Source organism: Ceratotherium simum, chromosome 22, assembly GCF_057802395.1.
Source record: "Ceratotherium simum simum isolate JZ-2026a chromosome 22, ASM5780239v1, whole genome shotgun sequence".
Lineage (NCBI taxonomy): Eukaryota > Metazoa > Chordata > Mammalia > Perissodactyla > Rhinocerotidae > Ceratotherium > Ceratotherium simum.
In genome coordinates, this window is record NC_141921.1 from 3948126 (window position 1) to 3968726 (window position 20601).

At 41.4% G+C, this 20601-nt stretch overlaps 1 long non-coding RNA gene across 2 annotated transcripts in view; it reads right to left on the reverse strand.

The window, feature by feature from the left end:
• Positions 1-370: 370 nt before the first annotated feature.
• LOC147914039 (uncharacterized) overlaps positions 371-20601 on the reverse strand; it is a 47356-nt gene continuing 27125 nt past the window's right edge. Inside the window, exons 2-4 of one of the 2 annotated variants that reach the window (XR_015555732.1) lie at positions 12980-13285; positions 4063-4308; positions 371-1175 (exon numbers count right to left, since the gene is read on the reverse strand). This is a non-coding gene — a long non-coding RNA (uncharacterized LOC147914039). Of the gene's footprint in view, positions 4309-12979; positions 13286-20601 lie in introns of both variants that reach the window. The other variant, XR_015555731.1, reaches the window with a different exon arrangement.

Consider the following 20601-nt stretch of genomic DNA (forward strand, 5'->3'; position numbering starts at 1 on the left):
TTTTTTTCTATGATCTACACAGGTGATGCCAAATGAAAATCTTGCTGTGTTTGTCAAGGAGTAGCTAATTGTTTCAACAAATAAAAATTTTATATTGTACCTTACACAAGAAGTTCCTACCCCTTTGGTGTCTAAGCCCTGCTAGAATAGGTTTGCCTCCCACATTTCTCCATCTTGAGGGCCACAGAAGCCACAGCTACAATTTCCTGCCTCGGGTGGCTGATTCAGGTTTGGTGTGGCCTAAAGCTCATGTAACTTGTTCTTGTGGTGGTGTTGGGGGTGCGTCTCAGAGAAAAAGAATACAAAATTATAAATACAAAATTAGGTTCAAGTGCATATTTATTTAGAATGAGAAAACAAATCACCATAACCTATAAATATTTAAAAGCTGACAAATATCATGAAATCCTAAATTTTTGTTTTTATTAATTAGCTTTTTTCCTACATTCTTGGCTGCATACTCTTTGATCACTCCTTCATACAATGACAATTCCATAATATTTTTTGCAGAGGGAATACAAAGATAATTGAGCCCTTCCTCCTCCAGCATGGACCCTTGAAACTTCTTGTTATTATAGATATTTTAGAAAAAGTTTCTAAACTTTCAAGTTTAGAAGTTTCAAGTTTCAACAAGTTTCAAACTTGTTATTGAGAATGGTATGTAAATGTTCAGGATCATCATCAAATTTGGGAAGATATCTGTAAAGTTTCTTTCATGTATGAGCTCTAAGATCTCAGGGCATTTCAAGTTTTATTGTGTACTGATCTTAAATAGTTTTTGAGTTGATGACATTCATTAACAAGTTCGACATTGATGTCTTTGTATGGCATGTAAAGAGTTTTATGTTATTAAAAAAAAAACTGTCTTTCACCAAATCAAGTTAAATGAAATTACTGCTCATTTGAATAGGACACAATGAAAGGGCACAATGAATTCATCAAAATAAAGCTACTATTGACCTTTAACCTTTGCATGTGCTCCATTGAGAGTACAGATGATCTTATCCTGTACTGTTATTTTCATCTCTCTTTTGCTCTGTGCTTTCTGTTTAGCAGTGTCCTGATTCACATCATCTTCTCATTAGCACTGTCGTCAATTTCATTCTCTATATTTCCTTGGCCATCTTGATTTTTTTCTCATCTTCATGATTTTGACCAGCAGAGATTTTAGTTACCTTTGGGATATAATAAGAGAGCTTTTGACATTTCAAGTTTCAACTAGTATTCTTTTTTCATCTTACATTTTTGTTTTCTACTGAAATAGTTGCTTCTCATAAAATTTGAGTTCACGTATGATCAATAATTCTGAAAAAAATATACACAATTAATCTAAAATTAAAGTGTATCATGAGAAATTCAAGTGCATTTTTAAATTGCCTCTATATTTTGTTCAGCTACATGATTATATAATCAAATTATTCTTAAACTGCACAGAGTGCCTTGTTAATATGTGCAGGAATGTTGTCACTGAAACGCTTGTCTGTGCAGCCTATTTTCCAGTGTTAGTGACAATTTTAGGTTTTATTTTTTCTGGAACCAACACACACTTTGTGAAAACCAGATGTGTCAGATACATTAAGACAGATCAAATATACTAAGACGGTGTCTGACACTTTGGGATGCAAAAGACACAAGGCTTCAAGGTGACATACTCACTGTTGATAGTACTTATACAGATCTATGCCCTGTGAATGCAGGATGCTCATAAATTCTGTTTTGTGCAGTTAGTGTAACAGCATTTAGAATTGTGCATGCTGCCTTGGTGAGTACATTCCTAATAGGAGAGAACTTCCGTTTTGACTAGGTACCAATGAGAACCGAATCTACCACTTACGATTTTAAACATCTGATAATTATAAATATTTTCTACAGACTAGCTTCTGGCCCTATACATTTCAAATATTGTTTCTGCTCCACTGTCCATATATTTCTACTGCCACAGAATAGCACGTGTTCATATTGGGATCCCACCTCTGGCCCTGGTAGAAATAGTCCTGGAAGAGGATGGCTATCACAACTTAACTATACATGGAAAGGACAGTGGTTCACATCAATATATCTCACTAAACCCAAACCAAACACATCCCCAACCCAAATTCCCCATCCAACACAAGTGGAAGTGTGACATATGAGAAGTTAGAGCGAAGTGGCTTGGACTGACTTAAGTGAAATGCCTTCCTTTTGAACATTGCACAGATTTATCTGACCATTAAAGCACATCGCCAGAGCTCCTCTCAGAGCCTGGGAAGACACCTGGACGAGTGAGGAGCCCTAAAGCTTCCGTGTCATTAACTCAGGGTAAGTTCATGTCTTCTTGGCAGTCACAAGTGTTCTTCAGTCGGATTCCAGGAGAAAATTAGATGCTCTGGCCCACTCCTGTCCTGGCCTAGCATTTATCTACAGAGATCTCTTATATGTCAAACCTTTGGGACTTATTAAGAGGCAGGAAAGCTTCTCATCATGTGCTGGTGGATAAACGTTCTGGTCTCTTTATAAATGACTGAACCCTGTGATTACACCAATCCATTCAATCCACACTGGTCAGTTACCATACACCTCCCTCTGTCATCTGCTCCAATGAGATCTGGCAATAAGGACTCTCTGGAATAAAGACCATGCCCCAGGGCACAGAGACAAAAGTTTTCAAAAAATTCATTCAAAACCTTTATTGATCCTCTGCTATGTAAGGGTGCTGTTTCACATGCTGGAAATAGAATAGAAGAGTGGACAAGAGTGAGTTCTTGCTCTCAGGAAGCCTACATTTTAGTGTGTGGAGAAGCGGGGTGGGCACCAGGAGAGGGCAGAAAAAAACAAGTAAATAAGCACCAAATAAGAATATAAGTAAAAATAATCTTACATAATAGTAAGAACTAAGGAGAAAAATAGAACATGGACATCGGTGGAAGGGAAGTTGCTACATTACATACCTCACTGAGACTCAGTTTTCATGTTTGTGAAATGATAATCGTAAGATTTTTATGCATATTCAATGAAATCATCTCTGGTTAATATTTGTCTTACCCACCAATCTGCAAACTTCCTGCCATGTCTGCATGGTTTGCTTCTGTGTCCCCAGAACCTGGCACCAAAATGTCCCCTCCAGAAGCTGGGATTCTGATGCCTGCTGCCAAACATCTTGCCTAGATGCTCACTGCCTACCTACCATCTGCTGCCAGACTCTCCCCAAACCAAACGGCCTTCCCATACATTCCACTGGATGCCCTACACTGGACCACCTGGTGGTGCCCACTTGCCTGCATAATTTGCTGGGCAGAGAAGTCTGTCAATAGCAAACAGGCATATGCCCTTCTCCCTGGACCTGGCCCCACGGACCTCCCTGACAGCAAGCCAGACCTTAAAGGGGGAGCAGAGCTACAGAAAAGTGTGTTTCAGCAGACAGAACAGCACGAGCAAAGGCTTCAAGGCTTGAAAAGGGAATGGCCAGCAGTTCAGGCTGAGTGAGGACACTAAGGAAGTGGTGGGAAGTGAGGCTGGAAGGAGTTTGCACCCAGACTGTGCGCAGCTTCAATGCCAAGGAGGTTCAACTTTATTCTTTAGGAGCCATCCAGGGTTTTGAACAAGGAAAGATGTGACTAGAAGCTCAGTCAAGAAGATTAGTCTTGCTGATTAGTGAGGGGTGAGCCAGAGACAAGGAGACTAGTTAGAAGGCTAATGCAGAATGCACACAAGTAGCCTGCTCAAGTTCGAGGACGTTTCATGAGAAAGAGTCATGCAAAACATCATTGTACATTTTCTATAACTCATCCTAAGGAAAACCCCTGGATGACCTTGAGTCAGTGACCTGGATTGCAGTCCTGGCCATAACGTGCTGTGTGACTTTGGCAAGCCACTTCACCTCTCTGAGCCTCCCTTTCCTTATCTATATAATGAGGAGCTTGGATCAAAGGATCTCTTTCAGCTCTGCATTTCCATTTGCTCTTCACAAATTTGTTTCCACATTTGCAAACACTTGTGAGAGACTGATAAGGCGCTTTGATTGGAACCAGAGAGCCAAGGTGTCCAGGGAGACCCCACCAGGCTTCTCCAGATGTGGGCCATTACCATTTAGTACTGAGGACCGCCCGGCAGATAAAACAGAATATTCAGGGAAATGACTCCGTAACTAGCTGTTCTCCTTGTAAGCTTAAATCAAGGCACTATGGGAATAAACCCTTCCTGCAAGGAGATATTGTTGTTTCTCCTGGCCTGGCAATGCAATGACGCAGTGCTTCTGCTGGTCCTTCTGCAGTTCACCCATCTCAGAGGCCATGATTCATTTCCAGAGGTAGCCAGCCAGCTGTCAGGTAACTGGAGAGGAATGGAAGAGAAAAATAATGAGAGTCTGATACTTCCCTCCAACTGGGTGTCTCTTTGACTGTTTGATGAAACAAGCCACTGGGAAGACAAAAGCAAAAAGAAACAAACAAGCAAACCAGAACAAGTCAAAAACAGGGAAACAGGAAAGATGTTAAAAGCAGAAACCAGGTCTTGGGAAGAGGCCATGCGGTTCAGAGAACTGGGAGGAGTGGAGAGTCAGGGCAAGATTCCCGGCCACCTCTGTCCTGGCGCACAGGACCAGCCTGTCTCCCGGGATCTTTTCAGCTCTCGCATTCTGGGCTTTGACCTCCCCTATGCGGGTCAGATAATTTCCAGCCCTTGGATTTCCAGGGGAGAAAATGACAAGTTTTGGACTCTGCATGTCACACCAGGCTCTACAAACACCAGCGTTTGACGTCGGTCAGCTCGTTTGCCTCTTGAAGGCTCAGTTTTCTCATCTGGAAGGCGTGGAGGGTAGCGTCTACTGTATATCATCACCTCTAACACACCATAAATGGTAAGATTCACTGTTGTTTTACATACATTTAAAAAAAGCACTGATGATTAAACCACAATATAAGGCTCTCTTATCACATAGATTGTAAGAGGCAACTTGATCTTAGAGATGCTAATGTGAGAAATGTGGAGTCTTAGAGTCCATGAAGTATGGCACTTGAAAGGTTGTTGTGAGCTCTAAACATGAGACCGTCTGTGGGAAAATGCCTGCCTAGTGTGAGGCTAGCCACATTTTAGGGACAAATATATATTTATGATTATCATTATAATTCTCATCATAAAAAAATTATCTGAGCCCTCTGCAATTTCCTGATCACTGCTATATCCTCTTTGCTTCACTCCACCAATCACCTAATCCTTCAGAACACTTAGCAAATAGTATCCACTAGGTGCCATCGAGATGCTAAGGGCTTTACAAGTGTTGATTTATCAGCTGACATAGTGGGTCATCCTGTGTGCCTGGGAAGAATGCTAAGACTGAGATGACCACAGCTTCAACCTTCTGCCCAAGGCTCCTGTCCCCAGATGTTTGACAGAAGTGATGCCTCTGGGTTGGTAGAAGTCTGGGAGGGTGAAGTCCACCATTTGGACTTCTGTCCATCAGAATTTCTGTTGCACCAGCAAATGACCAGAAGATGCTCAGCCTTTCCAAGGATTTTTTAAAGATTCATATGCTTTGTTTCTATTCTCTTTCCTCTTTCTGTCTCATATTTTTAAAATTTTTATTTTCTTTTAAAAATATTTTCTTAATCATTCAACAACATATAGGTATGTGTGTATATATGTATATTTAAAAAATTTTTACCTTTATGTTTTTAGCTTTTTAATTCTTATTTTTACTTTTAAAGAATCCTCTTACTTTTAAAATTTTTCACCTCATAGATTATGGCCTATAATCGTCATCCTTTACCTCCTTTCTTGTCATATATTTATTCATTGTTTTTAGCCGTTTATCTTATTTTTAATCTCATCCAGACTGTCTCATTATTATATTTCAACTTTTAGCCTTTCATTTTACTCGATTTTTAAATCTTTTTTTACTTCCGATGGATGTCCTTTTACTTAAAAATAACATCATTGAAATTAAAACTTATCTCCTTTCCTACTTCATTTTTTTCTTCATCTATCTCTCCCTTAAAACTTTATCTTTTTAATGTGTCCTTGTAATGATGTTCAAGTAGCACAACTCCAGGGTCATATAAAAAAGGGGAGCTAATCAGACATAAAAGACATATATATACTACATAATTCCAACAAAAACAGCATAATTAATATTTGTTGTTAGAAGTCAAGACAATGACTCCCATGATGGGGTATGAGGGACAATCCACGTCACAGATTGCCATCGGATGCCTCGGAGATGCAGCTGGAGGGGAAATGGCAGGAAGATGTGGAGGGAAAAGGCCTCACCTCTCCCTGTGCTCTTAAGGATGGTTCACTCTCCTTGTCCCTCAGACCTTTGAATACTCCAGAACCTATAGGTTAGCCCTTCCCAGGGTCTCAGATCTCTCTGTGCAAACAATACACCTGACTTACTTGCAATCTCACTCACTCATCCATCCCACAATATTATTGGCTGTCTACAGCACTTGGAACAATATCTGGCACTCAGACATTGGCGTAAATAACAAATGTAAACAAGATGTCGTGTGGTGTTTCAATAGCCCATTTCCCTTTCTCTCTCCCCACTGAACCATAAGCTTTGTAAGGAAAGGGGCATTATCTGAGACGGGAGGGGGAGTGCAATGGAAGCACCCGGGAGGGCAACCTAACACTTTAAGGTGTGCGTGTGGGTGGAGAGAGCCTGAGGAAAACTGTCTAGAGGAGTTTCATCTTAAGTTGGGATCTCTTTAGGCAAATGGAGTGGGCAAGAATAGGGAGAGTACTCTAAGCTGAGATGACTACATGGCAAAGGCCCACACGAGAAGAGTGTGGAACTCGTGAGGAACTGAAAGAGACTCAGTCTGGAAGGTTCTCAACATTTCACACCATCAGCACTTTACAATCTACTGAGTTTTGTCAAACTATGCCAACATACGCCACATGCCAGTTTGGGCAGGTGGGCAGGAGGTCTCACCAGAGAAGAAAGTCTCCTTTTGAGCAATGAGGTGGCTCTGAACCTCCACATGGGAGGAGCACAGGGACACATCTGAGCCAGGCTTCCAGCATCCTTCTCTGCTGTTAGCCTTGTATTTCCAGGTTGCTCCATCAACCTTACTGGTAGATTTCTAGGAGCTGCCTCTTGACATGTGGCTTCTCCCACAACCTCTTGACATGTGGCTTCTCCCATAACCTCTCCTTGTGTGATGGTCAAAGAGAAACTGGATAGAGTTTTAAAAACATGATAAACTGCCCCATTGAGTACAAAACTCAGTATACACTGAGTATACCACACCCACCTGAAGTATTGGAACCCAACGTATCCCTGGGCTTTGGGCCCACTAGAAAATATCATGGGTCCCAGAGAAGAGATCAAAACTGCCCTTCTCCACTCCTTTTCCAAGTTCCCCAAGGGGAATAATCAGCTGCTCTGTATACTGTAAACCCTAAAGTAACCAGTAAAATAACAAAACAAAGAGATACGGCTAACAAGCCAAAAAGGAGATAAAATTAAATCATAAAAAATTCTCAATCCAAAAGAAGTCAGAAAAAAAAGAAAATGGAATAAAGAACAGATGGGACAAATATAAAACAAATAGCAAGATGATAGAATTAAACCTAAGTATATTAATAATCACACTAAATGTAACAGCCACATAAACATAGATGCAAAATTATAAACAAAACTTTAGCAAATTGAATTTTAAAATATTTCAAAAGGTCAAGTAGGGCTAATTCCAGGAATGCAAGGTTGTTTTAGCATTCAAAAAAAATCAATCAATGTAATTCAGTATATGAACAAACTAAAATATATATACTCATCTCAATAGATGCAAAAAAAAATTTGACAAAATCCAACATCCATTTCTGCTAAAAACTCTTAGCAAACTAGGAAAAGAATGGAACTTCCTCAATCTGATAAAGAGCATCTATGAAAACCTACAGCTAAAATCATATTTATTGGTCAAAGACTGAATGCTTTCCCTCCTAAGATCAGGAGCAAGACAATGATGTCTACTCTGAACACTTCCATTCAACATTGTACTGGAGGTTCTTGTAAGGATAATCGAGCAAGAAATGAAATACAAGGCATCCAGATTGGAAAAGATGAAATAAAACTGTCTTTATCCACAGATAACGTAACGATCTATGTAGGAAATTCTGTATACTCTACAAAAACACTACTAGAACTACTAAGTGGGTCTAGGAAGGTGAAAGAATACATTAGCAATATTCAAAAATCACTTATATTTCTATATACAAGCAACGAACAATCAGAAACAGAAAGCTTTTAAAATGCAATTTATAATAGCATCAAAAATATGAAATACTTATGGATAAGTCTGACAAAAGCTGTAGAGAACCTATACAATTAAAACTAGAAAATATTGCAGTGGTTAAAGAAGACCTAAATAAACAGAGAGATATATCCTGTTCAGGTTCAAAAACTCACCACTGTTTAGATGTCAATTCTCTCCAATTTGTCTTATTGATTTAACACATCCCAACAAAAATCCCAGCAGAGATTTTGCAGAAATTAACAGGCTGATTCTAAAATTCATATGGAAATGGAAAGGATCTAGAATAGCCAAAAACAACTTTGAGTAAGAACTATCTCATTTCAAGACTTATTATAAAGCTACAATAATCAAGACAGTGTGATGTTGGCACAGATAAATTTAAAAATGTAACAGTGGAACCAAATAGAGTCTAGAAATAGACCCACGTATATAGACAACTGATTTTTTACAAAGAAGCAATTGTGATTCAATGGCAAAAGGATAGTCTTTTCAAAAAATGGTGCTGAAACATTCATATGCAAAAAAGTGAACTTGTATCTATACCTCATGTCTATAGAAAAATGAACTCAAATAGATCACATGAAAACCTAACGTAAATCCTAAACTGTACACTCACAAAAATTAACTAGAACTGGATTAAAGACTTAAATGTCAGACCTAAAATCATAAGACTCCTAGAGGAAAACATAGGAAAAAATCTCCCTGATATCAGTCTTGGCAACGATTTTTTGAATATGACACCAAAAGCAGAGGCAACAAAGCAAAAATAAATAAGTGGGACTACATCAAACTAAAAAACTTCTGCATAACAAAAGAAACAATCAACAAGATGAAAAGGCAATCTATGAAATGGAAGAAAATATTTGCAAACCATGTATCTAATAAAGGGTTAATATCCAAAATATATAAGGAACTCATACAACTCAATAGCAAAAAAAAAAAAATCTGATTAAAAATGGGCAAAGAACCTGGATAGACATTTTTCCAAAGAAAAAATACAGGTACATGAAATGGCCACCAGGTACATGAAAAGGTGCTCAACATCACTAATGATCAGGGAAACACAAATCAAAACCACAGTGCCATATCACCTCACAGGTGTTAGAACGTCTATCATCAAAAACACAAGAAATAACAAGTGTTAGATAGAATGTGGAGAAAAGGGAACCTTTGTGTACTGTTAGTGGGAATGTAAACTGGTGCAGCCACTATGGCAAACAGTATAGAGGGTCCTCAAAAAATTAAAAATAGAACTACCATATGATCCAGCAATCCCACTTCTGGGTATATATCCTGAGGAAATGAAATCCCAATCTCGAAGAGATATCTGCACCCCCATGTTCACTGACTATTACATTATTTACAATAGCCAAGACATGGAAATAACCTAAATATTGATGGATAAAGGGGTAAAGAAAATGTGAACAAATATTTGTGAATTTTTTAAAAACAATCTAAGCTATAAAACTTTTAGAAGATAACATAGGGAAAAATCTTTGTAGCCTTGGATCACGCAATGATTTCTTAGATGTGACCCCACAACCATGATTCATAAAAGAACAAACTGATAAACTGATAGACACTGTTAAAAGAATGAAAAGAAAGGCCACAGACTGAGGGAAAATATTCACAAAGCACAAATCTGATCAAGAACTTGTACCTAAAATACAAAAAGAGCTCTCAAAACTCAATAATAAGGAAACAAAAAGCCCAATTTAAAAAATCAACAGATTTGAACATACACTGCACAAAATATATATATGTCAAATAAGCATATGAAAAGATGCTCAACATCATAGTCATAGGGAAATGCAAGTTAAAACCCAATAAGACACCATGATACATTGACTAGAATCGCTAAAATTAAAAAGACTGACTAAACCAAGTGTTGGCAAAGATTCAAAACTATAGAACTCTCAAACATTGATGGTGGGAATGTAAAATGCTATAACCACCTTGGAAAATAGTTTAGCAGCTTCTTAAAATGCTAAACATATAGCTACCATCTAATCCAGCTATTTCACTCCTAGGTTTTACCCAAGAGAAAATAAAATATAAATCCATACAAAGACATGTACATGAATGTCCCTAGCAACTTTCTTTGTAATATCCAAAAACTGGAAAAAAAAAACAAACGCCCATCAACAAACAGGTCAATGGATATAAAAATTGTGGTATATCCAGACAATGAAATACTACTCAGTGACAAAAAGGAATGCACAACATGGATGAATCTCAAAATAACTATGCTGGGTAAAATAAGCTGGATTTTTAAAAAGAGGACACTATATGATTGCCTTTATGTAAATTTCTTTTAAAAGTAAACAAATGTGTAGTGGCAGAAAGCAGATCAGTGGTAGTCTGGGATGGTGGGGAATCAAGATAAGGAGGGCCAGGAGGAAGGGATTATGAAAGAGTACAAGGAAATTTTTGGTGGTGATGGCTCTGTCAACTATCTTGATAGTGGATATGGCTCTACGGGTGCATGCCTATGTCAAAACTTATAAAATTGTACTCTTTAAATGCATTCAGTTTAGTGTATGTCAGTTATACTTCAATTTTTTGAAAAAGAAAGGAAAAATCCTCCAATGGTTTCACATCACCACATTGCCATTTGAGTTTTATCCTAACCCTTTATTGTGGCCCACAGGCTCTGCATACTCCGGCTCACGCCTACCTCTCTCCCCTTATCCATACATTCTCTCCTCTACTGCCCCAGTCACAGTAGAGGCCTCCTTTCTCCTCCCTCCAAGCCCTTTCACACACCAAAGTCTTTGATTTGCTTTTCCCTCTTCCCCAAGACATTCTCTTGGCTGGCTCTCAGCTTCACTGCTCAGCACACCCAACACCCTTGAAGAAGGTCGTCCGGATGACCCAAACCACATGGGTACCACAACACCCTTCCTCTCTGCCACACAGGGCTTACTTCCTTCATGATGTTTGTCACCATCTGAAAGTTGCTTGTGTATTTTTTACCTACTTGTTTACTATGTCTCCTTCCTAAAAAGCAAATACTTGAAAGGTAGAGACCTTCTCTATCTTGTTCATTGCTTTATCCCAGTGCCTGGAGCACCCCCTGCCACATGGGATAAACTTAGTCAATATTTTTGAATGAATGACTAAATGCAGTACACTGCTGAAGTCTTAAAAGTAAAAGCCACTGAAGTGTTCACTTTTCATTAAATATTAGCAGTCTATCCATGTAAGAGAGCTTGGTTTTAGAGCATTTATCTTCCTAATACATACTCTTAATCCATTCATCTTCCTGACTTTCAGGAATGCTTACTTTTCTCTGTTTACAAGCCAAGATCAGCTTCTTTGACATATATAAGCTCCAGGCTGCTTTCTGACTGGGTCCCAATAATGCCTTCTATGATATTGTAATTTATCAAAAACTCAAGTTTAAAATAAAGAATTCAGGAGAGATTCCTTGTCTAAAAATGCAGGGCACATGGAGGCAAAAGCAAGTATTCTGATGTGGTTGAAATGTTGGGGTGGGGGAAGAAATGAAATGATATTTTATGTTGACCTCCTATGAGCCAAGCAAAACCTGTATATGGAAATATTATTTATCTCCTTTCTCAAAAAGTGAAAGCTGAGTAAATCTGATGTCAAAATCCATGTTCTTTCTTATAAGGGAAGTAGCTACAGGTAAAGCTAGAACAGTAGAAAACATTCTATTATCAGTCATCACAAGCTAAATTAAGCTGCAATATAGCCCAAAATCTCAGTGACCAAGTACAAAAAAAGTTTTTTTCTAGCTCATGCAAAGTCCCTTGTCAATTCAAATACCTACAAGGGCAGCTTTCTCCATGTTGGTTCAGCATTCAAAGATTCTTGAATTTTATGGCACCTCCATTTTGGTGCATATTTCTATGATCATTGGAGCAAGGGAAGAAGAACCATGGAGAATAGCTCTTTAGCTCTTAAACATTTCCACCCAGAAATGACCTGTGTCAATTCGACTCACGTTTCACCAGCCAAATCTGATCTCATGGCCTTGGCTACTGTCAAGGGGCTGGAAGGACAATCACCCCTTGTGCCTGGAAGGAAGAGACCAGAAATACTAGTGAGCATGAAGGTCTTCCTCAGGTCTCAGTCACGGAAGACCTTGAGCTTCAACTGAAGACAGGAGACTTTACACAGCGAGGCAGTGGACGGCCATGGAAGGTTTTGAGCACTTAGAGGCATTATCAAGACTTAAGTCTCTATTAAGGCCTAAAACCGGGATCTGTTATCCCATGACGCCTGATTTCAACCTAGGACACCTAGAAATGTTAATGGTGTTTATGCCTATGAGCACATAGGCCTGCACATCTACGCATTTGCCTTTAAGGTAAAAGGTAATTTAGACCCATCTCATCTTAATGTAAATAAAGATTAGCACATGTCGATATGCCCAACTCTACAGGTGGGAACTTTCTAATCACAGCCCCACCTCCAGTCAGTTATTACTGCCCCACACCCCAGCCCTGCCAAAACATCTTCCAAACAGCTGGAAGTTCTACTTGCTGACTTTGCAAAAGCCCCTCTTAAATTCCTCTTTCCTTAGAAAGTAACTCTGGCCAAGCACTAAGAAGTTCACACCAGATGGGATGCATTTACGCAGAGCCAGGGCCAAAGAACTCCCATCTCTTTGTGCATGGCCATGGGTTGGGCAGAAAACATTGTCTGAAGCTCTGCTTTTCACACCTGTCAGATGTAAGAGCTCTGTGTTGGCATGCTTATGGGTAAAAGAGGCTTACCTGATTAAGAAAATATTTTTAAACAGATATATACTTAGACAATTTTTCCACTATCATGCCTTTCCCTTCACATACTCGCGATCTTGAATCAAAGCCAAAAAGATGTTCTCTAGTCATGTCTTTGAAAGTTGGAGCTTGGATCTGTCCATTCCCTATTTAATTTATGAGAAAAACATGTTCTGACTACAATCACAAGCCAGTTACAGTCATTTCTTTTTCCAGGGCCTTTCTCTGTGGAGTTGGAATGTTCATCTTCAAGTTCAGGCCTCTTCTATTTGAAAGATATTATGCAGCAGGTTGGGTTCCCTAGAAAGTTTGAGACAGAAATTAGCATGCAGGAAGTTTATTGGAGATACTTAAGATCTACAGCTGTGGAAGGGAAGGATGCAGGATGGGCAGAGGGAACAGCCAAGCTGCAGCAAAGGCTTCAGCTGACCCCACAGGGAGCTTGGAAGCTGGAAAGGCCCTTTAAGTTACCCACTTTGCAGCAAAAGCAGTGGGCTTTCTGCATTGAGCTCTCATTGGATGCAGGCTACCCCAGAAAGGAGGCAGGGCTTTGGGTGAGGAACTCTCTCCAGCCCAGGGAAATTCCTAGAGAAGGCCAGAAGCATTTCCAGCCACTAGGGAGAAAAGGCATTCATTTCTGAGTGGGGATCTAGGTGGCATATTACAGCATCCACTACATATTTTATATATACGGGTGGAGTTCAAGTGAAGCAGCATGATGTCATGGGGTTGCCCACTGGACTAAATGAACACTAGACCAAGATTCTCCAAAATCTGCGTGACTTAAGTCAAGCAGAACTAACTCAGGCAATCATAGTGGCTCTGCACCCCAATAAAGATCATGCCTCCAGTCAAGCTCTTGGTGTTTCTGATCCTGCCCTGAACTCTGTAACACACAGTCCATAGCCAATGTCCAGGCTGCACCAGCCTGTAAGTGGAGGTTAGGAATAGATTTGTCTCACCCTGATACTTACTTGTGGTTTGTTCCTGAAAGGCTGATATCAGCTAACAAAGAGCCCACTGCTGTAGACCATCCTGTATTTTTAAATACAGATCCAACTCACCCAGAGTGACCCACGTGGAGGATAGCAGGTACTCTAGTCCCTTTCACTCTGCTCAGGATCTTACTCTCACTCCCAGATCCAAGCATGTACCTGGCTTGGGGATTTCTTTCATCCTGCTGGCCTCTGGGAAGAATTGAAGAAATGTGACTTCCCCAGCTGGGGTCCTCAACCTCTGTGCTTCCAGCTCACCATCGCTCTCTAACTCTTCAGCTCCTAGATGTTTCAGGTGACCTCTAGACGCAAGCTGGAGGATGCTGGTGTTGTGGGTCCAAATATGTCCCCCAAAAATAACATGTTGAAGTCCTAACCTCCAGTTGACCTAGAATGTGGCCTTATTTGAAAATAGGGACTTTACAGAGGTAATTAAGTTAAAATGAGGTCATTAGGGTGGGCCTAATCCAATATGACTGGTGTCTTCACGAAAAAGGGAAATTTGGACATAGTCACCCACACAGGGAAAATGCCACGTGACAGGAAAGCAGAGATCAGGGTGATGTATCTGTAAGCCAAGGAACACCAAAGATTGCCAACAAACCATCAAAAGGTAGGGGAGGGGCCGGCCCGGTGGCGCAAGCAGTTAAGTGCGCATTCTCTGCTGCGGCAGCCCAGGGTTCGCCAGTTCGGATCCCGGGCAAACACTGACGCATTGCTTGTCAAGCCATGCTGTGGCGGTATCCCATATAAAGTAGAGGAAGATGGGCATGGATGTTGGCCCAGGGCCAGTCTTCCTCAGCAAAAAAAAAAAAAAAGAGGAGGATTGGCAGATGTTAGCTCAGGGCTGATCTTCCTCACAAAAAAAAAAAAAAGATAGGGGAAAGACAGGGAATAGATTCTCCCTCACGCCAACCCTACCAACACCTTGATCTTGGACTTCTAGCCTCCAGAATCGTGAGACAATAAATTTCTGTTGTTTAAGCCACCCAGTTTGTGGAAGTCTGTTATGACAACCCTAGGAAACTGATATACCTGGGAACCTTGCCCATTCATAGCCAGCATCTTGGTCATTACTCTAGAAAGACGTACTATAGGCTGTCCTGAAATAATACTAGACATTACACCAGGGTCATGAGCATAAAGTAAGAGAGATAACAACAGCAATTGGAAGGTAGGTCATCTGCAAATCAAAACTACAATGAGAAATCACCTCACACCTATTAGGACGGCCACTATCAAAAGAAAAAAAAAAACAGAAAGTAACAAGTGTTGGCAGGGATGTGGAGAAATTAGAACACTTGTGCATTGCTGGTGGGACTGTAAAATGTTACACTTTGGAAAAGAGTATGGAGGTTCCTCGAAAAACTAAAAATAGAATTACTATATGATCCATCAATCACACTTCTGAGTATATATCCAAAAGAATTGAAAGCAGAATCTTGAAGATATATTTGCACACTCATGTTCATTGCAGCATTATTCAGAATAGCCAAAAGGTGGAACCAGCCCAAATGCCTGTCCGCAGATGAATGGATAAAGAAAATGTGGTATATACATACAATGGAATAGTATTCAACCTCAGAAAAGGAGGAAATCCTATCACATGCTACAACATGGATGAACCTTGCAGACATGCTGAGTGCAATAAGCCAGTAACAAAAAGACAAATACTGTATGATTCCAATTACGTGAGCTATCTAGAGCAGTCAAAATCATGGAAACAGAAAGTAGAATGGTGGCTGCCAGGGGCTGGGGGAGGGGGAAATGGGGAGTTGTTCAATGGGTATAGAGTTTCAGTTTTGCAAGGTGAAAAAGTTCTAGAGATCTGTTTCACAATAATGTGAATATAGTTAACACTACTGAACTGTACACCTAAAAATTAAGAGGATAAACTTTACATTATGTGGTTTTTTAACCACAATGAAAAAGCAAAAGAAGCTAGAGGCTAGGTCATCTGGCTCCCGGCCCAGCACACCGCCTTTCACTGCCCGCAGTGTCCACACCAATGCTTTGCAGAAAGAACAGGGACAGACTGGTCATTCGAAAAAGCACTGCTAATCCATTGAAGCCAGTAAATCAGGAAACAGGGGCATTCATTGATCATCTATTTGGGGGGCTCGAAGTACACATTATCTCACGTGGTCTTATCAGCAACGCTGTGGAACAGCGTTTCCTCATTTCTCCATCTTGTAGATGAGGAAACTCAAGCTCCAGGGGGCTACGGGACCTGTTCCAAGTCCCAAGGCTGATGGGAGGCAGACCTGGGGCCTCCACCCTCCAACCCGTTGCCTATTTGATGACTACATAAGTTCATAAAATCACTTGACTTACAGAGATTTTAGGAGCTTTTCAAAGAGGTAACTGGAACTCTCCCTCCGCAATATACACTCATTTGTGTGTTCGTCTGTTTTTTCTTTTCTTTCTCTTTTTTTTTTCTGGAGAGGAAAACTAATCATCTGGTGAAAAATATTTTCCTTAGAGATCATTGAAGGTATTTGGCTATTTGGATTGCCAAATATCACAAAAGAGAAAGAAGTGAGATGTGGACGGATGGTGAAAAGAAAACACTCAACTGTCATAAAAGGCTGGGGAAATGCTGCAGGCATGGCTCCGCTGCAGCCCACCACCCCCGATGTTCACACGGCCCTTCAGGTTGGCAGACCCTCAGGAGGCTGAGCCAGGGTGGCCTAGGCACCTCTTGCCAATCTCGGGAACCCTCTCAACTCCTGCCCACTGAAAACAAACCAATGGCCCCCACCCCAAGTCTTGATGTGTTCAAATTTCTTCCCCTCTTGCCAAAACCTGATTTCCTGTTTCTAAGAAAAAAAACTTTTAAAATACCTCTTAAAAAAAAAAAAAGTCTCCTTAAGGCAGCTTAAACATCAAAGAGCTTTTAGAAAGTAGTGTTCTGTTTGGTTAAGTGCACATGAATCAGAAAAAAATTCCTATTAAATTTCCCCTTTTAAGTGCTAAAGATTTCTACTGGACTTTGGCAAAATCTTTACAGACAAAACGTAGATGCTCGGGGGCTGCAAGGAGCGTTCCTCTGGTCCAATCTGCTCATCGCAGAGATGAGGAACCCGCAGCCCAGAGAAGGACAGCGCCTTACCTAAGGCCTCACTGTGAGGAAGCATCAGAACCAAACCCGAGCCCAGACTCTCAACTCCCAGGCTGGTGGTGTTTCCATGCATCTGTCCATTTCTCTTGAAATTGGAAGTTGTGAGATTTCTTTCCAAATCAAAGGTAATTTGAAGTTTGAAACATTCAGAAGGAAAGTAGTAACTCATCTCCTTTTTGTAAAAAGGCATCAGAGTCTAAAAAAGAGTAGCCATAACTACCTCTACTGAGCACTTGTTATATACACGCACTGTTCATTTAATCCCCACAACACTTCCATGAAATATTTACCGTATTCTCTCCAGTTTACAAAAGAAAAGGGACAGAAAGGGAGGACAAGGATTCACATACTGGTTCAAGCTTCTGCTCTATTTTTTGAGGGAAGCTCTTTCTAACGTCTGATATCAGTTTGTCCTCAAAGCCATCTTACGAAGTAGGTATTATCATCTCCATTGCACAGATGAGGAAATCAGATCTTGGAGAAATGTGTCCACTTTCCAAGTTCCCGGTGCCAGTCAGCGGTAGAGCTGGGATTGGAACCCACACCTTCGATGCCCCCACTCTTTATTACCCGCCTCACGGGGTCGTTTCGAGGGTCAAATCAAACCATGGAAGGGAAAGCCCTCTGTGCAAACTGTAAAGAACTTAACATATTTAAGGGATTATCATTTTTAAGTCTAAGTTGTATTTTCCTAAATTTCCACTCTGCCCTTTACCAAGAGGATCCTAGAGCCAGGCAATGACAAGGGGCCCACGTCTCTCAGCTAAAAAATATTTTCCAAATAAAAGATTTGATTGAGTGCACTCTTGTTTTCCTTGGGTGGCTCCCAACCACCCAAATGTTTAATTGGGCTGGAAAGTTTTGATCCCGATGGCAATTGTTGCAGGCAAATGAGGAACGTGGAGCCTTGCTCTCTGATCCTGCAGAAGAGAAGAGGGCCCGAAAAACCACAAAGAGCAGCTCTCCTGCTAGCTTATGCTGTCCAAATAGCAGCACTATTAGAGCAAATGCTAGCCCAGCCTGCTTGTTCCTTTGTTTATTCAAAGCTGTCTTATGAGCTTCTTGCACAAACTGTACCCTGCTTAGGCATGGGATATACAGAGAGGAAGGGCCTCCATCCTTCTCTTGAGGAGCCCATGGTGCTGAGGGCTTCCACTAACATCCCCCATGAATGTTCCCCTGCCTGGAATTTATTCTTCCCTCTTCTCTGCTCCACAACAATTTATGGCAGTGGTATGGAGTGAACAGTAACATCCTCCCCAAAATTCATATATTGAAGTCCTAACCCCCTGTACCTCTGAATGTGACTGTATTTGGAGACAGGGCCTTGAAGAGATAATTAAGGTAAAAGGAGGTCATCTGGGTGATCCAATATAACTGGTGTCATTGTAAGTGAAGGAGATTAGGACACAGACACACACAGAGGAAAGACCACATAAGGGCACAGGGAGAAGACAGTCATCTACAAGCCACGGAGGGAGAGGCCTCAGAAGAAACAACTTTGCCACTTTGGTCTCAGACTTCTAGACTTCAGAATTGTAAGAAAATAAATTTCTGTTGCTTACAACACCCAGTCTGTGGTACTTTCTTATGGCGGCCTGAGCAAACTAATACAACCAGCTAAAGCATTGACTCTGATCTGCAGGTTATGAGTTATTTTTGTGTTTACTGAATTAAAGACATAATGAATTAAAAAAAAAAAACCTGTGGGCCAACCCTCAAGAAGTTTGCAGTTGTAAGAAGAGACTAGTCTTTTTTCTTCCTTGCCCTGTACCAGGTGCTGGAGGCACTGGGATGAAAAACCTGCGGGTCTTCTTCACAGAGCACATACTCCAGCAGAGGAGCCAAGCTCACAAGCATCTTACGTGTAGTAATTTTCCGAGGACTGGGATAGGGGAACGCCATCATGTTGCATTCCTTTGTGTATACCAGAACCCAGCGATGGGAGTGACGGGGTCAGTGGAGTCCTCCTCGAGAAGAAACTCTCCAGCTGTCATGAAATACAAACAGCTGTTACCCAGGAGAGGGTGGGGACAGACCACGCTGGGCGTGTGCACCAGCCCAGCCACAGCAAGTCAGCACAAGTGAAGGAGCGGGAGAGGGGAAAGGAGGCTCAAGGCCGCGGCAGGGCCGGGGCACGGGGGCCTGTGGGTCAAGCAGGTAGCTGGGTTACAGCTGAAGGTGATGCAGACACGGAGGGGTTTCAGATAGGATTCTGCTCACATTTTACTGTTGCATCTTGCCCCTGCCTCGACCTCTCACAGAAGAGGCACTCAGAGGATTTGCTGATTTGAATTGAAGTGAGCAAACCTCAAGATGGTGTACAGACTACCTGCTAAGGGGAAACAATCCAGTTCCCTTTCTCCTCCTCTCTCCCTAACCAGACCTCCCCCTCCCTTCCTGCAAGCCCTCCTGGTGTGGGGTCTGCCCGGAAAGCTCAGGCTCACAGAGATCTTTCTCTAAGTCGTACTTCTTATTAGTGGTCACACCCATGCTATTACTCGAGAGGCCCTGCAGAGGTCTAGACCTCCTCAAGTTAGGCAGACCTGGGAGCCAGTCCTGATAAGTTCTGGGACCTTAGGACACGCCATTTCAGTTCTCTAAGCCTCAGTTTCCTCATCTTTAAAGTGAAGGTAACAATACCCGCCAGTATCCATTCTCCTTTTCTTCCTTCTATGATAGAACCCCATCCCATGTTAGCAGGGCACACATGGCCATAAGGTAGAGGCTAATTTCCCAGCCTCGTTTGCAGCTAGTGGCAGTCATGTGACCTAGCTCAGAGCAATAGGACAGGAGTAGAAGTGAAATGTGCAACTTTCAGGTCACTCCTTAAAGACACGCTCAGCAATTTGCCATGGGACCTCTCTCATTCTTTCTGCAGGCTGGGAAACAGAAACAACCAGAATAGTCACAAGGCCACACCAGGCAGATGACAGACTGACCTACCAGCTGGGTTCCTGGATGCCCTGCACCACTTCTCTGGTAGAACAAGGCAGGCCCGCCTGCCCAGAACCACTTAGCTCTGGACTCTTGCATACAAGAGGAGGAAACAACTGCTTGTTTATATCCCTGCACACCTGAGTCCCTTTGTGCACCAGCTCCGTCTGTACCCTATGGAACCCACAGCCTTATTCTGGAGATTGTAGATAGTATATTCAAGCTACTTGATACATAGTGGATCTGTGACTAGTTGATAGTAATAGCTAGTATTAGGATGAAGTGATAGAATGCAGTGACCGGCTAGAAGTGGGAGGCAATGGAAAAGGAAAAGTCCACTGGCCTCTGAGATTTCACACCTGAGTGTTGGGAGGATGGTGGGAGCCCTGACAGAAATGGGGGGTGGGGTGAGGAGGACGATTTGCGGAGGGAAAATAAAGGCAAGCCTTAGCAGTGCTGAATTGGAGTTGCTGGCATAGCACACACAAAGAGGTGCCAAGAGGCAATTTGAAATTCAAGCTGAGCTGAGGCTGAGAAACAAAAAATCAAGCAGGGTTGGGAGA